The following is a 14,731-nucleotide window of genomic DNA, read 5'->3' on the forward strand; positions in this document are numbered from 1 at the left end:
TTAATAGAGCAAACAGTATATTAAACAGAGCAAACACTGCATATTCATATACAATTCTGTATGTAGATCTATATGAAAATCTAATGAATTGGTATCATGGTGGTGAGTGACAGTTACATTCATGTGACCAATAATGACCCTTTTACACTTTCACAAATTCTTGACCTTTCCTTTAGAAACACTCTTATGCCTAATAATGTCAACATCCTTTATCACCCTGTGAGGCATTGGTACACAACCTGTTGGTTTAGAGTTAATCCTCTGTCCAACGCAACACTTTGGTAACATTGGCAGAATTATATACAAGTTACAACATAATACCCCGGGTTTCACACTTCACAGGCAAGACTTAAGCCTGTAGTCCCAAACTAAAATGCATGTTTGAGCTGTATTACCTGAAAGCAACTTGCACTGACATATCTTATGGCAGTGCCATTGTTTTGTCTCAAGATGCACGCCAGTAATGTTTTTTTTTTTTTTGTTGTTCTAAAGCACATTTTTAGAAGCTATAATGAAATACCCAAATTGAACTAAGGACAAATCCTGGCTTTATCTAAACCCTGTCTGTGAAACCGGGTCTGGGTTAGAAATTAAGGATTAAGGTTAACCCTAACCCTAACCTTAAGACTTGTCTACAGACGTTTATTTAACAGCATGGTGTTAACTGCAGTGGTTAGGCCTTTAGCATTGATAAAGGACAAAAATCTTCTCACTGTGACAGTCTGTTTAGTAAAGATTGTTTGTATGGATTGTCCCTAAACTAGAGCTATTGATGCACTCAAGACATACCTGTATCATAAAGATCGTATTTACAAATTGAACATACATGAACGCCGCCACAATGATGAAAATATGAGTAGGAAGCTTGGGATTTTCTTTAAGCCCGATCTTGAAGAGTTATGAGTGTGTCAGTGAGAAACATGTAATACCACAATACTTTGGTATTTAGCAGTTACATTGCCAGGCTTTTCTATTTACAATGAAGTAAGCTAATGCCTGCACAAAATATGACAGTATTATAGTATAACAATATAACATGTAATGATACATTTTACAGTGGCTTCATAAATTAATTTAAAACATAAAAAAAAAACAAATAGTAAAACCTCATGAATACAAACTTCCCAGGAGGACTTAAAAGCATCATGTGTGCATCATGAACCCTGTTGGTGTCTGACCAGCAAGATCAATTTAACAGTTAATGATATAGTCCGTAAATTTACAGTCAGTTAATTAATTTACAGATATTGTTTGTCATTTTGTTCTGAACTAGTTCTGGCTGTCAGTCATTGACTGTTTCTGGATGTCAACGGACGTCCAGATTATAGTCAGCATGAACGTCTTTTCTGAACTAGTTCTGGCTGTCAGTGGACGTTTAGATTATGGCCGGATTGGACATCTTTATTCACGTCATTTATGGACTGTTTCTGGATGTCAAAGGACGTCCAGATTATAGTCAGCATGAACGTCTTTTCTGAACTAGTTCTGGCTGTCAGTGGACGTTTAGATTATGGCCGGATTGGACATCTTTATTCACGTCATCTATGGACTGTTTCTGGATGTCAAAGGACGTCCAGATTATAGCCAGTATGAACGTCTTTTCTGAACTAGTTCTGGCTGTCTGTGGACGTTTAGATTATGGCCGGATTGGACATCTTTATTCACGTCATTTATGGACTGTTTCTGGATGTCAACGGACGTCCAGATTATAGTCAGCATGAACGTCTTTTCTGAACTAGTTCTGGCTGTCAGTGGACGTTTAGATTATGGCCGGATTGGACATCTTTATTCACGTCATTTATGGACTGTTTCTGGATGTCAACGGACGTCCAGATTATAGCCAGTATGAACGTCTTTTCTGAACTAGTTCTGGCTGTCTGTGGACGTTTAGATTATGGCCGGATTGGACATCTTTATTCACGTCATTTATGGACTGTTTCTGGATGTCAACGGACGTCCAGATTATAGTCAGCATGAACGTCTTTTCTGGACTAGTTCTGGCTGTCAGTGGACGTTTAGATTATGGCCGGATTGGACATCTTTATTCACGTCATTTATGGACTGTTTCTGGATGTCAACGGACGTCCAGATTATAGTCAGCATGAACGTCTTTTCTGGACTAGTTCTGGCTGTCAGTGGACGTTTAGATTATGGCCGGATTGGACATAATTTCTCAGTGTCATTAATAGACTAATTCTGGCTGTCAATGGACGTTCAGTTCATGGCCTGGACGGGCGGACTTGATTTCAACCTGTTTTGTACGTCCACAGACGTCGCTTGCTCAGTGGGTTCATTGTACCCATTAAAAAAAAAAAAAAAGATTATTATTGCGTTCATTGAGCGAGCCTTTCACTGATTGTTTACAGTTTCATAATTAATCCTATAATTTGCGTGACGTGTCATGGGGTGTAGGAAAAAGGTAGATACACACTTTAGAATCGGAAGTATAGGTCATCCTGTTACTTTTTGCTTACTCTTTTATGAGTAAACTGTGAATTCGGACATACTTCTTTGTGACATACTGTTTTTCACCTATAATATAGTATAGGAAAGAATGAAATTTTTTTTTAAAAAAATCTATTATTTCATTGTTTTTCCACATAATCGGCCCATATCTTAAAATGGAACGTTGCGACTTCCGACTCATTTCGCCAGATCGGGTCACCTATAATATAGTATAGGAAAGAATGCTATTTCAGACGCAGCCAAACACTGACAAAATTGTGGTTCATCTAAAGAAAGGAAAACATCTAGATTGGGGATGGCATGAGGGTGAGTAAATGATGAGAGAATTGAACTATTCCTTGATGTATTTGTAGTGGGTTGGACAAATGCATGTACTACATAGTCATTGTCTCATGAGTGTTTATGTGATGTTTTTAGCAGAATAAGACCATATGCACTTTTATCACTTTTCTTTGATGTGTATACTTTCTCAAAGAAAACATTTTGAAACAATGATTTAAGATTTTATGCCGATAAAACTTAAGACATCCATTTTGAGTTGAATGGACTTACGTTAATTGTTACAATGATGGAAGATTTTAAGTCTTGGCAACTTAATTATTTTAAGTAAAGATCTCAAGTAAACTTAGTGTCAAGTAGACTACTAGACTAGGTTTCTGAACACCTCCTTTCACATTTGGCCTTATTTGTCATCACCCTGCAGATGGGAGAAATGACACAAGGGGGCAATCGACAGACTTCACATCGTAGCTCAATGAGCCAAAACAGCCAGAGGAAATATTTGCAGTTTAGGCGGTTAAATGCAGAAAAAAACATCTGGCCTGTCACTGCATAATCCCAAACATAATCCAATTGGCTGCGCTCAGCTGAGGGGGTTTTCAGGGGGTGCAAAGGGAACTGCTAAAGTCAGATATTACTCTTCTGCTTATCCAGTGCTACTCCTTGTTAGTAATGTTTTTGCGGCCCTGTAAGCTGGAAGCCGTGCAAAAAAAATATCACCCAAGTCACCCGCAGTAAATGCCCCATTCATCCTCCGTTGTTCTCCCTGTCTCTCTCTTTTTCTTCCTCCCTCCTCCTCTCTTTCCTTCTCTGTCTTAGGCCTCATTTCCTTTCTTGTCCCATGGATGATTAGGAGCAGCCTGCAGCATTTATCACGGGCTGAGAGGAGGAGAATAGGCTGAAAAGCAACCAAATCTGCTGAGGTAAAATAAGAGAATATCATCTTAACCCATTTGATCCCCACACCTACAGAAACGTGATGGATTTTAAAGAATATAGAGATTGTAAACCTGTGCTTTGTATAACAGAAGTTACTCTCTTATAGACTTATGTAGAGCAGAATAAAGTAGACGGCATATTTAATATGACAGGAAATAAAATGAAGCTGTGAGGGGCAGAAATATAGTACATTTAAAATCAGGTTTAATGTTCTCATCCTATTTAATCCATACGTTTTCCCCCCCTCGTATTCTGTTGACATTGACTTTAATGTTTTTTTCTGTTTGGTGTTCCTGAGACCTCACTGATATATGTATAAAATAATAATAGTCATTTTGATAAATTAACTCTTATTTCCCTTCAAATTGTTTTAATAGTTTCTCTGAAATAAATCAAAACCCAGTACGCAGATATTATTGAAGTTTTATGTCTCGGTTTTACCACAAGGTGTGAATTATTCTAGTGATTTTGTTTCAGTCGCTCAATTTGACCTCTATCTATATCTCTGTTTTGCCTTTATTCATGTCTCTGTCTGAGACCCCAAACATTAGCAATGTAATGTTTTCTTTTCTTTATTGAAATATGTAATCAGAGTTTATATGTAGTTTGTAATCTCATAAGATTTGGAGTATTCATGAATTATGAGCCATGTTATGTATGTTTTTTAGATGTTAAGACCCCAAACAGAACATTTTTGATTCCGTCAAATGAAATATGGTGTCTCCTCTGAATAAAGTCTATTACCTGACTGTTGCTAATGCTGTTTTCTCTTTCAGACAGAGGTGACATGTGACATTGTGTTGGTATTTTGTACATGGAGCTAATTTGCTAATGGAAGGGCCTCTTTTTACTAGTCGCTAATGAATATTAATCACTGCTAGTTACGTGTGGCACGGTTAATTTGGCTAGCTGTGCAAGGGCACCATTTTCTGTTTGTGTCTTTAAATGTGTGTCCAACCTGGTCTTCACCAACCACCCCCCACAACTGGCTCACTGCCAGGCAGAAGCATTATTATGATCATCAGTCAGAGAGAGGGGCAGCTAAATGTCATTATTGCACGCTGCAAGTGCCTCTCGGGAATCTGAGGCTGCCCGTTTAATTTCTCTAACAGCCTGAGAAAATGTTTCTTTGCATCTCTGGTCCGTGGCAAAAAAAAAAAACAAAAAAAAAAAACTATCAGCCACCACGCAATTAACGACATAGATCATTTACATAGTCACACAGCTAATTTTCATAATGTTCCCTTTATTATCAGAGGAAGAAATTAACCCAGGAATTTATTTACATATCCACTGCAAACGGTAACAGTGCGCTAATTGGCTGTTAGATGATTAATAGGCTTACAGCAGATGCTAATGAATCATGCACTCACTGTTCTGAAGGTGCTCTTGCAGTGTGTTTGTGTTTTGGCAGCTTAATTAGTCTGATAATTATGTACTTGTTGCGTTTGCTTTCAAGCAAATACAATCAAACATTGAAAAGATTAAAGTGGATTGTATTAGTGAGAGCAAGTGTTAGCTCTAGCACTTAACGACCTCGGCTAGACAATCATAGATTTTTGTTGTTGCTTTAAGTTAGTACTTGAAAAATGATTTATGATTTTGGGCAAGGTAGATTTGTGAACCAAAAATAGACACGCACAAGCTTTTAATGCTTGAATATAAGGGAATATTGACAAATTGTAGCACGCAACTCAGCTTGACTGACAGTTTGAGACTTAATTAGGCAAATGAAACCATCTGGCATATAATTCAATAAAAAACATCTGTTTCCATTTTCTAATTCATTTTAATGGAATTTATTTGTGCAGAAGAGTTTTTTCTTTCTTCCATTGACTTGCCAGATTTATGAGGAAAATTGCTCTACTCTTTAGTAAACTCTGAATGTTTACTTTATTTGCCAATGTGTGTTTTTGCCAATGTATTTACACACACACTTTAATTGATCAAAAACAAGATAGTATAATGCAAATGTGTATTTTTAACGATATGTCATATATAATGATACTGACCCAAAATTTGCTTAATTTGAAACGGACATCACTGAAAATAATGATCATAAAAGAATAATCAATTCAGTAAGTGAGTCAGATAATTGATTCAGTTCAATGAAGGAGTTGTCAGACTGATTCAAACCAGTAACATTTTGATCTATTCATTAATTAATTCAGGACTACACTTTTTTATTCATTAAAAAGAACTGGCTCATTACTGGACTACACTGGTTTTACACTGGTTTTTGATTCACTCATTTGTTTCAGAATTTAACCCCACTATTCATTTCATAGAACTATCTTTCTTGCCATTTTTTTTTCTTGTTACACTGTTTTATTTACCATATTCATTACAGACTTCTGACTCCCATTCACAACTCAGGTAATGATTTATTTTGCAGTGGCACTGAAAAATATTAATATAATATTATATCACTCCTGATCCACACATTATAAGTGTGATTATACTCCTAATGCTTGGATGAACTTTTGAATTTTGTCTCTGTGACGATACACAACTTCTGCATATTAACAAGTCTTTGAAACAAGCAGATCAAGAGAAACCCCCAGTGAAATCGTCTGTGACGGCAGAGGTGCACTGTCCTGTAATTAAAAGATTCCAGTAAGTTCATTGACTCTGCACAATATCCCAAATCGGCTCTGGCTGGAGAACCATTAGGAAGCATTGCTTATGAATATTTGATGCAAATCCTCCTTTTTGTCTTGGACACAGCTTGAAGCGGGAATCGCATTGATCTGCTGTTATAATCACAGATTAAAAAGAGCTCTCCCCAAACCATTCCCTGATTAAAGGCCTGTTTACATGCCATGCTCACACACCACTGCTGCTTTTTCATAGGCCTTGAACAGGCCCCCATAGGCTAAACTGTGCGGCAAAAACCGACTGAAACTAATGGGCCCCTCACTGGCTGCTGAGAGCAGGGTGTCTTTTAGATTTGTGTTTCAACTCGTTAGTTTCTAGATTTGGCCGGAGTCTACAAAATGTCCCTTATGAAATATTAAATTCAGCAAATCCTCTAGGAACTCAGCTAAAAGAGGAGTTATATCACTTTGTCTTTATGGATCATTTCTTCACAGTGTGCTCTGACCGCATCATCACCAGAAAATGGACATTCGAAGCCTTTATGGAAAATAAGAAACAAGGCACTTATGTGCATTTTTTCTTAACCTACTTTTCAGCCAACATTAAGATTTTCCCTGTAATCCAATTCATGGTGTGGTTTTTTTTTTTTTACTGCATCAGATGGTTTTGCCCCAAAGAAAAACTAGGGAAATTCTCTTCTCTCATTCCCTGGCTTCATAGGACAGTTTAAACACACTGTAAAAAGTGAACAGTTGGATCAACTTAAAACAATTACTTCAATTGGTAACACCTAAAGAAATTAAGTTTTCTCAACTTAAATTATCAGATTTTTCACGATAAAACGTGATAATTTAAGTTGAGAAAACTTAATTTCTTTAGGTGTTACCAATTGAAGTAATTTTTTTAAGTTGATCCAACTATTCACTTTTTACAGTGCAATGCACAGTTCTCTTGTATTACCTCCACTTTGTATTACAGATACATTTTGCCACACATAGTGGTTTAAAATAGAACATTGTTGAAACAAAAAAGAAAATGTATGATCAAATAGCTTCACATAATGTCAGAACAGCTAAACTTTTCTGTTTGGGAAGCTAAGCATTGACAGATTCTTTCTGACAAAAGCTGTTACATTCAGGATTGGCTCGGGTCATTATTAGACTTATAGTTAACTCACCCTCATGTTGTTTCAAACCAATGTGACTAAATCTTTTAATGCTGCTGCTGTTTATTTGGCAGTATATTGAATTTTCCAAGATGACAAAAAAGCACCATAAAAGTCGTGCTACATTCAAAGTCCTCTGGAGACATACCATAGCTTTTTGAAGATGCTATTCACTGACATTTCTTTACCTTGACCTTGGTGTGAGTGTTCTGTTATTGATGATACTGAGCATACATGGTGCTTTTACATCCTTTTTATGGAATTTCTCAGTTGAGGAGATCACTATAATTCTCTGCGACACATTTTTCTTCAGTGCACATGCAATTCATTTGATATTGAAGCTAAAAAGAGAGTGATGTAGATTTATCTGGCTTCTCGATTCAGAGTGTCACTGTCTCCAGTAAGATGGATGGCAGCAGGTTGAGGGGCCCTTAGCAGTGTTCAACGTGTCTGCCATCAGATTACAGGCTTCTGGGAGCCCGGTGCCCCCCGTGTTCACGTCAAGAAGGGGCTTGAAGCGTGGCAATTATGGAGAAATCACAAAACGTATGGTGCGACTCTTACCTTCACTTGTCATCCTGACCGTGTCTCATTTGCACAGCCTCTCGTCTCGAGTGGCAATGAAAAATTGCTATAATATAAAAGATTACATAATAAGCTATTTGCATCTCACCGAGTGTGTGAGGCTCCCTTAAGCGTAGCATAGTGCAGTCGAGCTCTTGTTCAAGGGAGCTGCTTCACGTCTAGAGCAGAGACAGAATGAGGCTGTGGGTCAAAAGATCAGCAATCAAATCAGCGTAGTGTTGGGTTGTGGAGAGTCCTTGAGTGACAGCTGTCAGAGGGTGCATCCAGAATCACGCATTATAAACTCTCTGGCTTCCTGGATGAGCTCTTGTGGTGACGCATGCGATAGTGACCTCAAAATAAGGGCACGTTGATGAGAGGGTTTGGGACAAGTGAATTAGCATAGCTCGGGATGCGTGTCTGAGGCAGCTCTGTGGAGATTCGGGAACACTTGAGTTGGCCGCTCACACACTGTCCTTCTAACCTTCACTTTGTGGCTATACGATCAGTGCACGTTTAACGCTTGCCTGAGTTTTAAGCCACGCTGAAAGTGCCCGAGAATTAAAGCGCCGCTTTCGTTAGTGCTTGAGCATGTTCTGCCTTTGGGGACGGTCCTGTAAGATCTGATTTCTCAGCTTGTCAACATTGATCATGCACTGTTGTGTTTGAGAAAACACATTTTTCACCCATTCTGTTTTAAAGGGCTTGTTGGAGCAGTGCTCTCTTTGAAAGAAAGAGCAGGTCAGAATTCGGCCTTCTGATGAATGGTTCTTAGATTTAATAAATAATGCTGAAAGAATGAGCAAAGATCTATTGTAGCTTATTCTTTTTTTTCTTCTTCTTCTTCTTTTTTTTTTTTTTTTTTGATTATTTTGGCTTATAGTTGGTTTATGAAAACTTAAGATTTTCTTTTTAGTTGTTGCTAGTTTAATCAGGTAAGTTAATGCATCTTTTTGTGTCTGAATAGGCCTTTACACTGAAAATAGTGGGTTTTTGTTGGGTGTTGTTCGGCCCCATTCATCCTCTACCCAGAATCCATTGAGGCATGAATAGATTGAATACGTCACATTTAGTAACTTCTTGTCTTGTGATGAGCTTGTTACTGTTACTCAAAATGATCAGTTTGGTGATTATTAGCAAGTCAAAGATATTTGTTTATTGGTTCATGCGTGTTAATGTGAAGTTGTCATTTATTAGTAGAAAACAATAAGCAATTTGTATAACATGCATCATATTGAACATTAAAGCATGCAAATAAGTGGAATAAGAGCATAGAGCTTTTTAAAGTGATGCAGCTTATAGGCAAACTAAATAGGCAATTGAATGGCAAATTTTAAGTCATGGAAACTTGACATTTAAAGTTCAGTGTATACAATTTCTTCAAATGAGGTGAATTTAAAAAATGTTCCCTTATAATTCTTAATTTAAACATAAAATATTAACCTGCTGGAAGTGCCGGCTGATGATGAACAGGTGTGGGTAGCAAAATGCGGCCCTTATCATAACAGTGTCTGTCAGTTAGCTCTCAAACGCAGCTGGTTCTTCCCAACTTGTTTACAGTACTGGAAGGAAACATCCATATGCTGTCAATCAAACTGATGGTGATGTCATTATATCTGCTGTGAGGGAGTCAGTGCTGTATGAAGTGGGCCTGACCTCGTGGACAACAGCGGCCTTGAGAAAGATGGGAAGCTTGTTAAATAGATAATAATCAGGAACAGAACCAGCAATGCCAGATGCAGACTCCTGTTTCTGTATGTTGACAAATGGCTTCTGTGTCTGTGCTGTGAACGCCCCTATGACACAGAAAAATAAAAGAATAAAAAAACATATTTTTGTGGTTGAACAGGAAATGTGCTCAAAGTCTCTTTCATTGAACAAATAAAAAACAATTTTCAGCTTCAAGTGCCACTGTAAAAATTAGTCAGCCAAGTTTTCAGTGAGAAAAAAAAAAGTCGTATTTAGCAACATGGTGGCCCTTATGGGAAAACACATTCTCATATCATGTGAACAACAACAAAAATGTGGCAAAGTAAAATTCTGTCATTATTTACTCACCTTTGTCATTTCAAACCTGTATGACTTTCTTTCTTCTGTGGAGCATAACAGATGTTTTTGTTTTGTGTGTGTGTGTCTCATTTTTATCTTTTGGTCCATACAATGAAAGTCAGAAGTCACCAAAACTGTTTAAAAATATCCTCTTTTGTTTTCTGTAGAAGAGAAAATGCATACAGGTTTGAAACGACATGAAGGTGAGTAAATTATGATATGACATATTTTCATACCAGATTTTTGGGTAAACTGTCCCTTTAAGTGTGTGAATATTTTTGGTGGGCCACTGTATCTTGGTCATTTGGGATGAAACAAAATAGCCACATATACCCTAATGGTTTCTAATTGCATGATATGGATAATGCGTTATGGGTCAGCTTTAACACCTGAACTGAGCTCTGGTGGGATCACAGTCATCCTGTTACATTATGACTGATTTCAGCACGGGTGGAGTTACCAATCAATGGAGAGAGAGAGAGAGAGAGAGAGAGAGAGAGAGAGAGAGAGAGAGAGAGAGAGAGAGAGAGAGAGAGAGAGAGAGAGAGAGAGAAAGAGGGGGGGGGAGGGGGGTACCCCCGTGCACTTTGACTCTGTTGAATACTGATTGTCTCTCTGTCTTTCCGCCTCTTTCACTGAGCCATGGAATTGCTCTCTTCTCATTCTCCAGCACTTGTGCCTTCCCTCGCTGATGGACAGCCGATTCATAAGACGTTCCCACTGAAGAGTAACATTTCTCATTTTGTATCTGATTCCTCCCTAACAAGGCGATTGCGGCGTTGCATTCGAATGCGGAGATAATGAAAAATGTTATGAATATTTCAACGGCGTGACAAAAGAGAAGTTTGTTCGATGGCTCTGTCCTCTGATCAATCCCCACCGGACCAAACAGGCTTAATATGAGAGAACAAACGATCCGACTTATCTGTGATGTGAATGTATAATGTTAGGTTTTTTAATAACTGCAGAGTGGCCTCGGGGCCTGTCTGCAAAATGGCTGGTTCGCTTTGGTATTTGTGCATTTCATTTCTGTTGAATCATTAATGTTTCTCTAGGCTAACAGCTCCTCTGGCAGCAACAGTGGGATCGAAGAGAGGCTGAACTAAATGCCTGCATTGAGCGGTACTCCATCTAAGGCATCAAGCCTTTTTATTTATTGGATAAATGCATGTGTTCTATTCTCATGTGTGTTCCTTCTGCTACTGCTATATACCTCAGTGGTGACAGAACATGCCTATTGTGACCTTTGACCTCAACCTTGTTGTACTCATGTTCTGTCATGCAAGTAAGTGCAAACATGCATCCAGATGAATATGCACTTTAATGGATATCATGTGAATAATCATTTCTGTCATGGCCAACCAGATCTGTGCGCTCTATGTTCAAAAATAGTGTTTGTACAGAGGCATTCACTTTAATGGAATTAATTATAAATGGATAATTGGATCAGTGTGCCTGGCAGAGACTTTCAAGGATACTGAGAAAAAGCATCTTAATAGCCATCTTTCTCTTTCCATTGAGTTACGCTTTTAAAAGACAAGGTGCCGGTCTAGAGGTTAACATAATTAAGGTCCAATTCTCTCTTTCACATCTTTCAATGATAGTAATTAATCTTGCACATCATCAGAATGAATTGCCAAAGTGGTGTGTAAGAATGCTGAATTACTGCTTTTATGTCGCCTTCAGATTCAAAAGTCTTGAGTGCTGTATTGAGCATTGCCATTTAAGATAATGGGCGCTGTAGCTTTAAAAGGGATAGTTTATCCAAAGATGAATATTCTGTCATTCACTCACCCTCATGTTGTTCTGAACTTGTTTGACTCTCTTTTTTTTCTGAGTAGCACAAAATAAGATATAAATGTCTCTTTGTTCTTTGTTCACACAATGAAAGTCATTAGGGTCCAATGTTGTTTTGGACCCCATTGACTTTCATTGTATGGACAAACATTTTTCATAAAATCTTCTTCTCTGAGTTCTTTCAGAAGAAAGTAAGTAAGGGAGCTAAATGATGGATTGTCATTTTTGGGTGAACTATCCCCTTAAGGAATTTAAACCAAGGGCCATTTGTTTGAAAATTGCGGTGAATTCATGATTATGCATTGTTGGTTGTCGAGCACTGCAGGGAGAGCAGTTTATGTGCAAACTATAGAACATTTGAATGTAAACGGTGGTGTGCTTTACCCATCTAAAACCCTGATTTACATTGCATCCTAAGCAGCCTTTGTGAGCCCAGTGAGGTGTGAAGAGATGTAATGAAACAGAGCTTCTGTTTATGAGGGGAACATTCATATTCATTAGCAGTCAGTCATTAGCATACGATGCCTGTGACGAAGCCTGATGCATGTTTTATGAGCACGGTTAATGGTACATTGACAGCGCAATAAAAACGAGGGAAAGTGTGTGTGTGTGTGTGAGAGAGAGAGAGAGAGAGAGACGCTTCCCCAGGAAAGCCACAGGGCGCTGGGCGGGTTATTGATTCTCCCCTGTGTCCTATTGATCTCTGATGTTTTCATCTCACAAAGGCCCTGCTAAGCTGCCGTGTATCTGAGAGACACACTGACAGCGCAGCCCATTGACTCTGGCTATCAATAGCCGGGGAGCTGGATATCATTAAATCCTCATCATTGTGTTTTTATCTTCCACATACCACTGACTGCCTCTGGTGACCTCCAAATGAAGCTGAATGTTGCACGAGATCGACACTGCCTGGCACAGAAGGCAGTCCGGTGCATGGCACTTGCACCTCTATTAAAGCAGACTCTTCTCACATGGTAATTGTGGCGGTGTGTTTTTGTAATCAGTTTTCACAACTTTGCACATGAGCATGAGTTAGAATTGCATTCACCACAAGTGAATTAGTAAAGGCCCCGATATTATTCAAGCGAAATCAAAGAACAAACTGGTGTTTCGTCATTTCGAACCAAAACCAAGTTCGCTTTGTGTTCATTTCGGGAGTTCGAAACAGCTTTCCGGAAAAGTTCGCTCTGGCTGTTAAACACCTTCGAACTACGATTGGTCCGTGTCGATTACATAATAGGTAGGTATGCTCTGTGGCTCCGCCTTCAATAACATGGAAATCTTCTCCGGTTCATCTCTTCTGTTCAGTCCCTCGAGGTTGGACGTCCTTGAGTACAAACATGAACACACTGGAAAGCCCCTTTATAGTAGAAAATGTAGTTGTAATTCTGTTTTTTCTTTTTCATGTTTATTACTGTAAAACTGCTTGCTTTTAAACAATATGTTGGTATATAAATAAATGTGACACGACTTTACTGGAGTCTCGAATTGCAGAGCTCGTGGAAACATCAACTTCACCATGATGCTTTCTCAACTACTGTTTTCTCCTCACTCTCACGTTTATTTTGTTATTGAAAGTGCTCCAGTAGCTCCAATTGTAGAGAATGTCTATGCAATATGAGTCGCTATGGATAAAATTGTCTGCCAAATGCAAAAATATAATGTAATTAGTAAATATGTATTTTGTATTTATATGTAATAATTATATTGATATATTTTCCATTAAATGTTTTTTTTCATGTGAACTATGAACAATAATATATTTTTAATAATTAACATTAAACGATATTTATAAATGCTGAAAAACTTGCTGTTTGTTGTTAGTTAATGATATTAAAAGCATTAACATGCATTCTTCTTTTAGCTTATATATGAAGGTAATGACGTTTTCTTTCTTGTAAATATTTGTAGGACAAGCGACATTCTCGTTTTCTTAAAAATAAGTAAGTAAATAAATCAAGTGCTTCTTCACAATAGGGAATATGACATGGAAATCGTTTGCTCTTGCTAGCAGCATAATTGTCAAAAATCTTACCACAATTTATAAGTCTAGACTGCATGAGTAACTAATAACGAGTTATTAAAATGCAGAATATTCTATAATTTGAAGTAGATAGGCACATTCCTATTGCATAATGCATGCGGGGAAAGATCAAAGGGAAGTCATGTGTGAGACATGGTGAGATTGTCTCCTGTTGCTAAGAGCCCCCGTGTAATGGTTTCTGTTGCTGTTAATGGAGGTTTTGCTCTCCTGCACTCCGCTGGCTGTATACCTGGGGGGTCGGGAGGAGGAAGACTAGCACCTGATGAGGCCTTCTTTCTCTCCGGAGAGCTCGAAGAGACTAGTCATCATGGAGCAATTCTTACAGGGACAAGACACGTTGCCCCTCTATCACGCCTTGTGGGGAAGGAGGGGTGACAGCGGGGGCAAGGACGGATGTCGCAGGGATCAATAGAGCTGGAGGGGGTGGGAGGAAGAGCTCGGATGGTAAGGACGGGTGTGGGGGGTTGTTCTAATGCCATGCTCCATTAGAGACTGGAGACACTCGTGACTCACGAGCAGACAGCCTGATAAACAGCCTGGGTTCTGATAATAGTCTGTCTGATCAATAGCCTGTCCTCCCTCTCTGTTCCCTGAGGGGGGGGGGGGGGTATGGGAGCGGGGCAGAACTGGCTGGTGACCCCGGGGTCAGAGGTCGTGGGTGCTTAAGGAGTGGAGGTGAGAGGGAGGAGTCAGTCATAAACATCTCTCCAGGCCTGTTTCTCATCACACAGCAGCTCTGGTCTCATGTTTTCTTAATATCTCTTCCATCTCCTTCTCTCTCTCCACGCAATCATCTGTCCTTGTTATTATTGCCTCACCCGCCCTTTCAG

The sequence above is a fragment of the Squalius cephalus genome, assembly GCF_949319135.1.
Source record: "Squalius cephalus genome assembly, chromosome: 6".
Lineage (NCBI taxonomy): Eukaryota > Metazoa > Chordata > Actinopteri > Cypriniformes > Leuciscidae > Squalius > Squalius cephalus.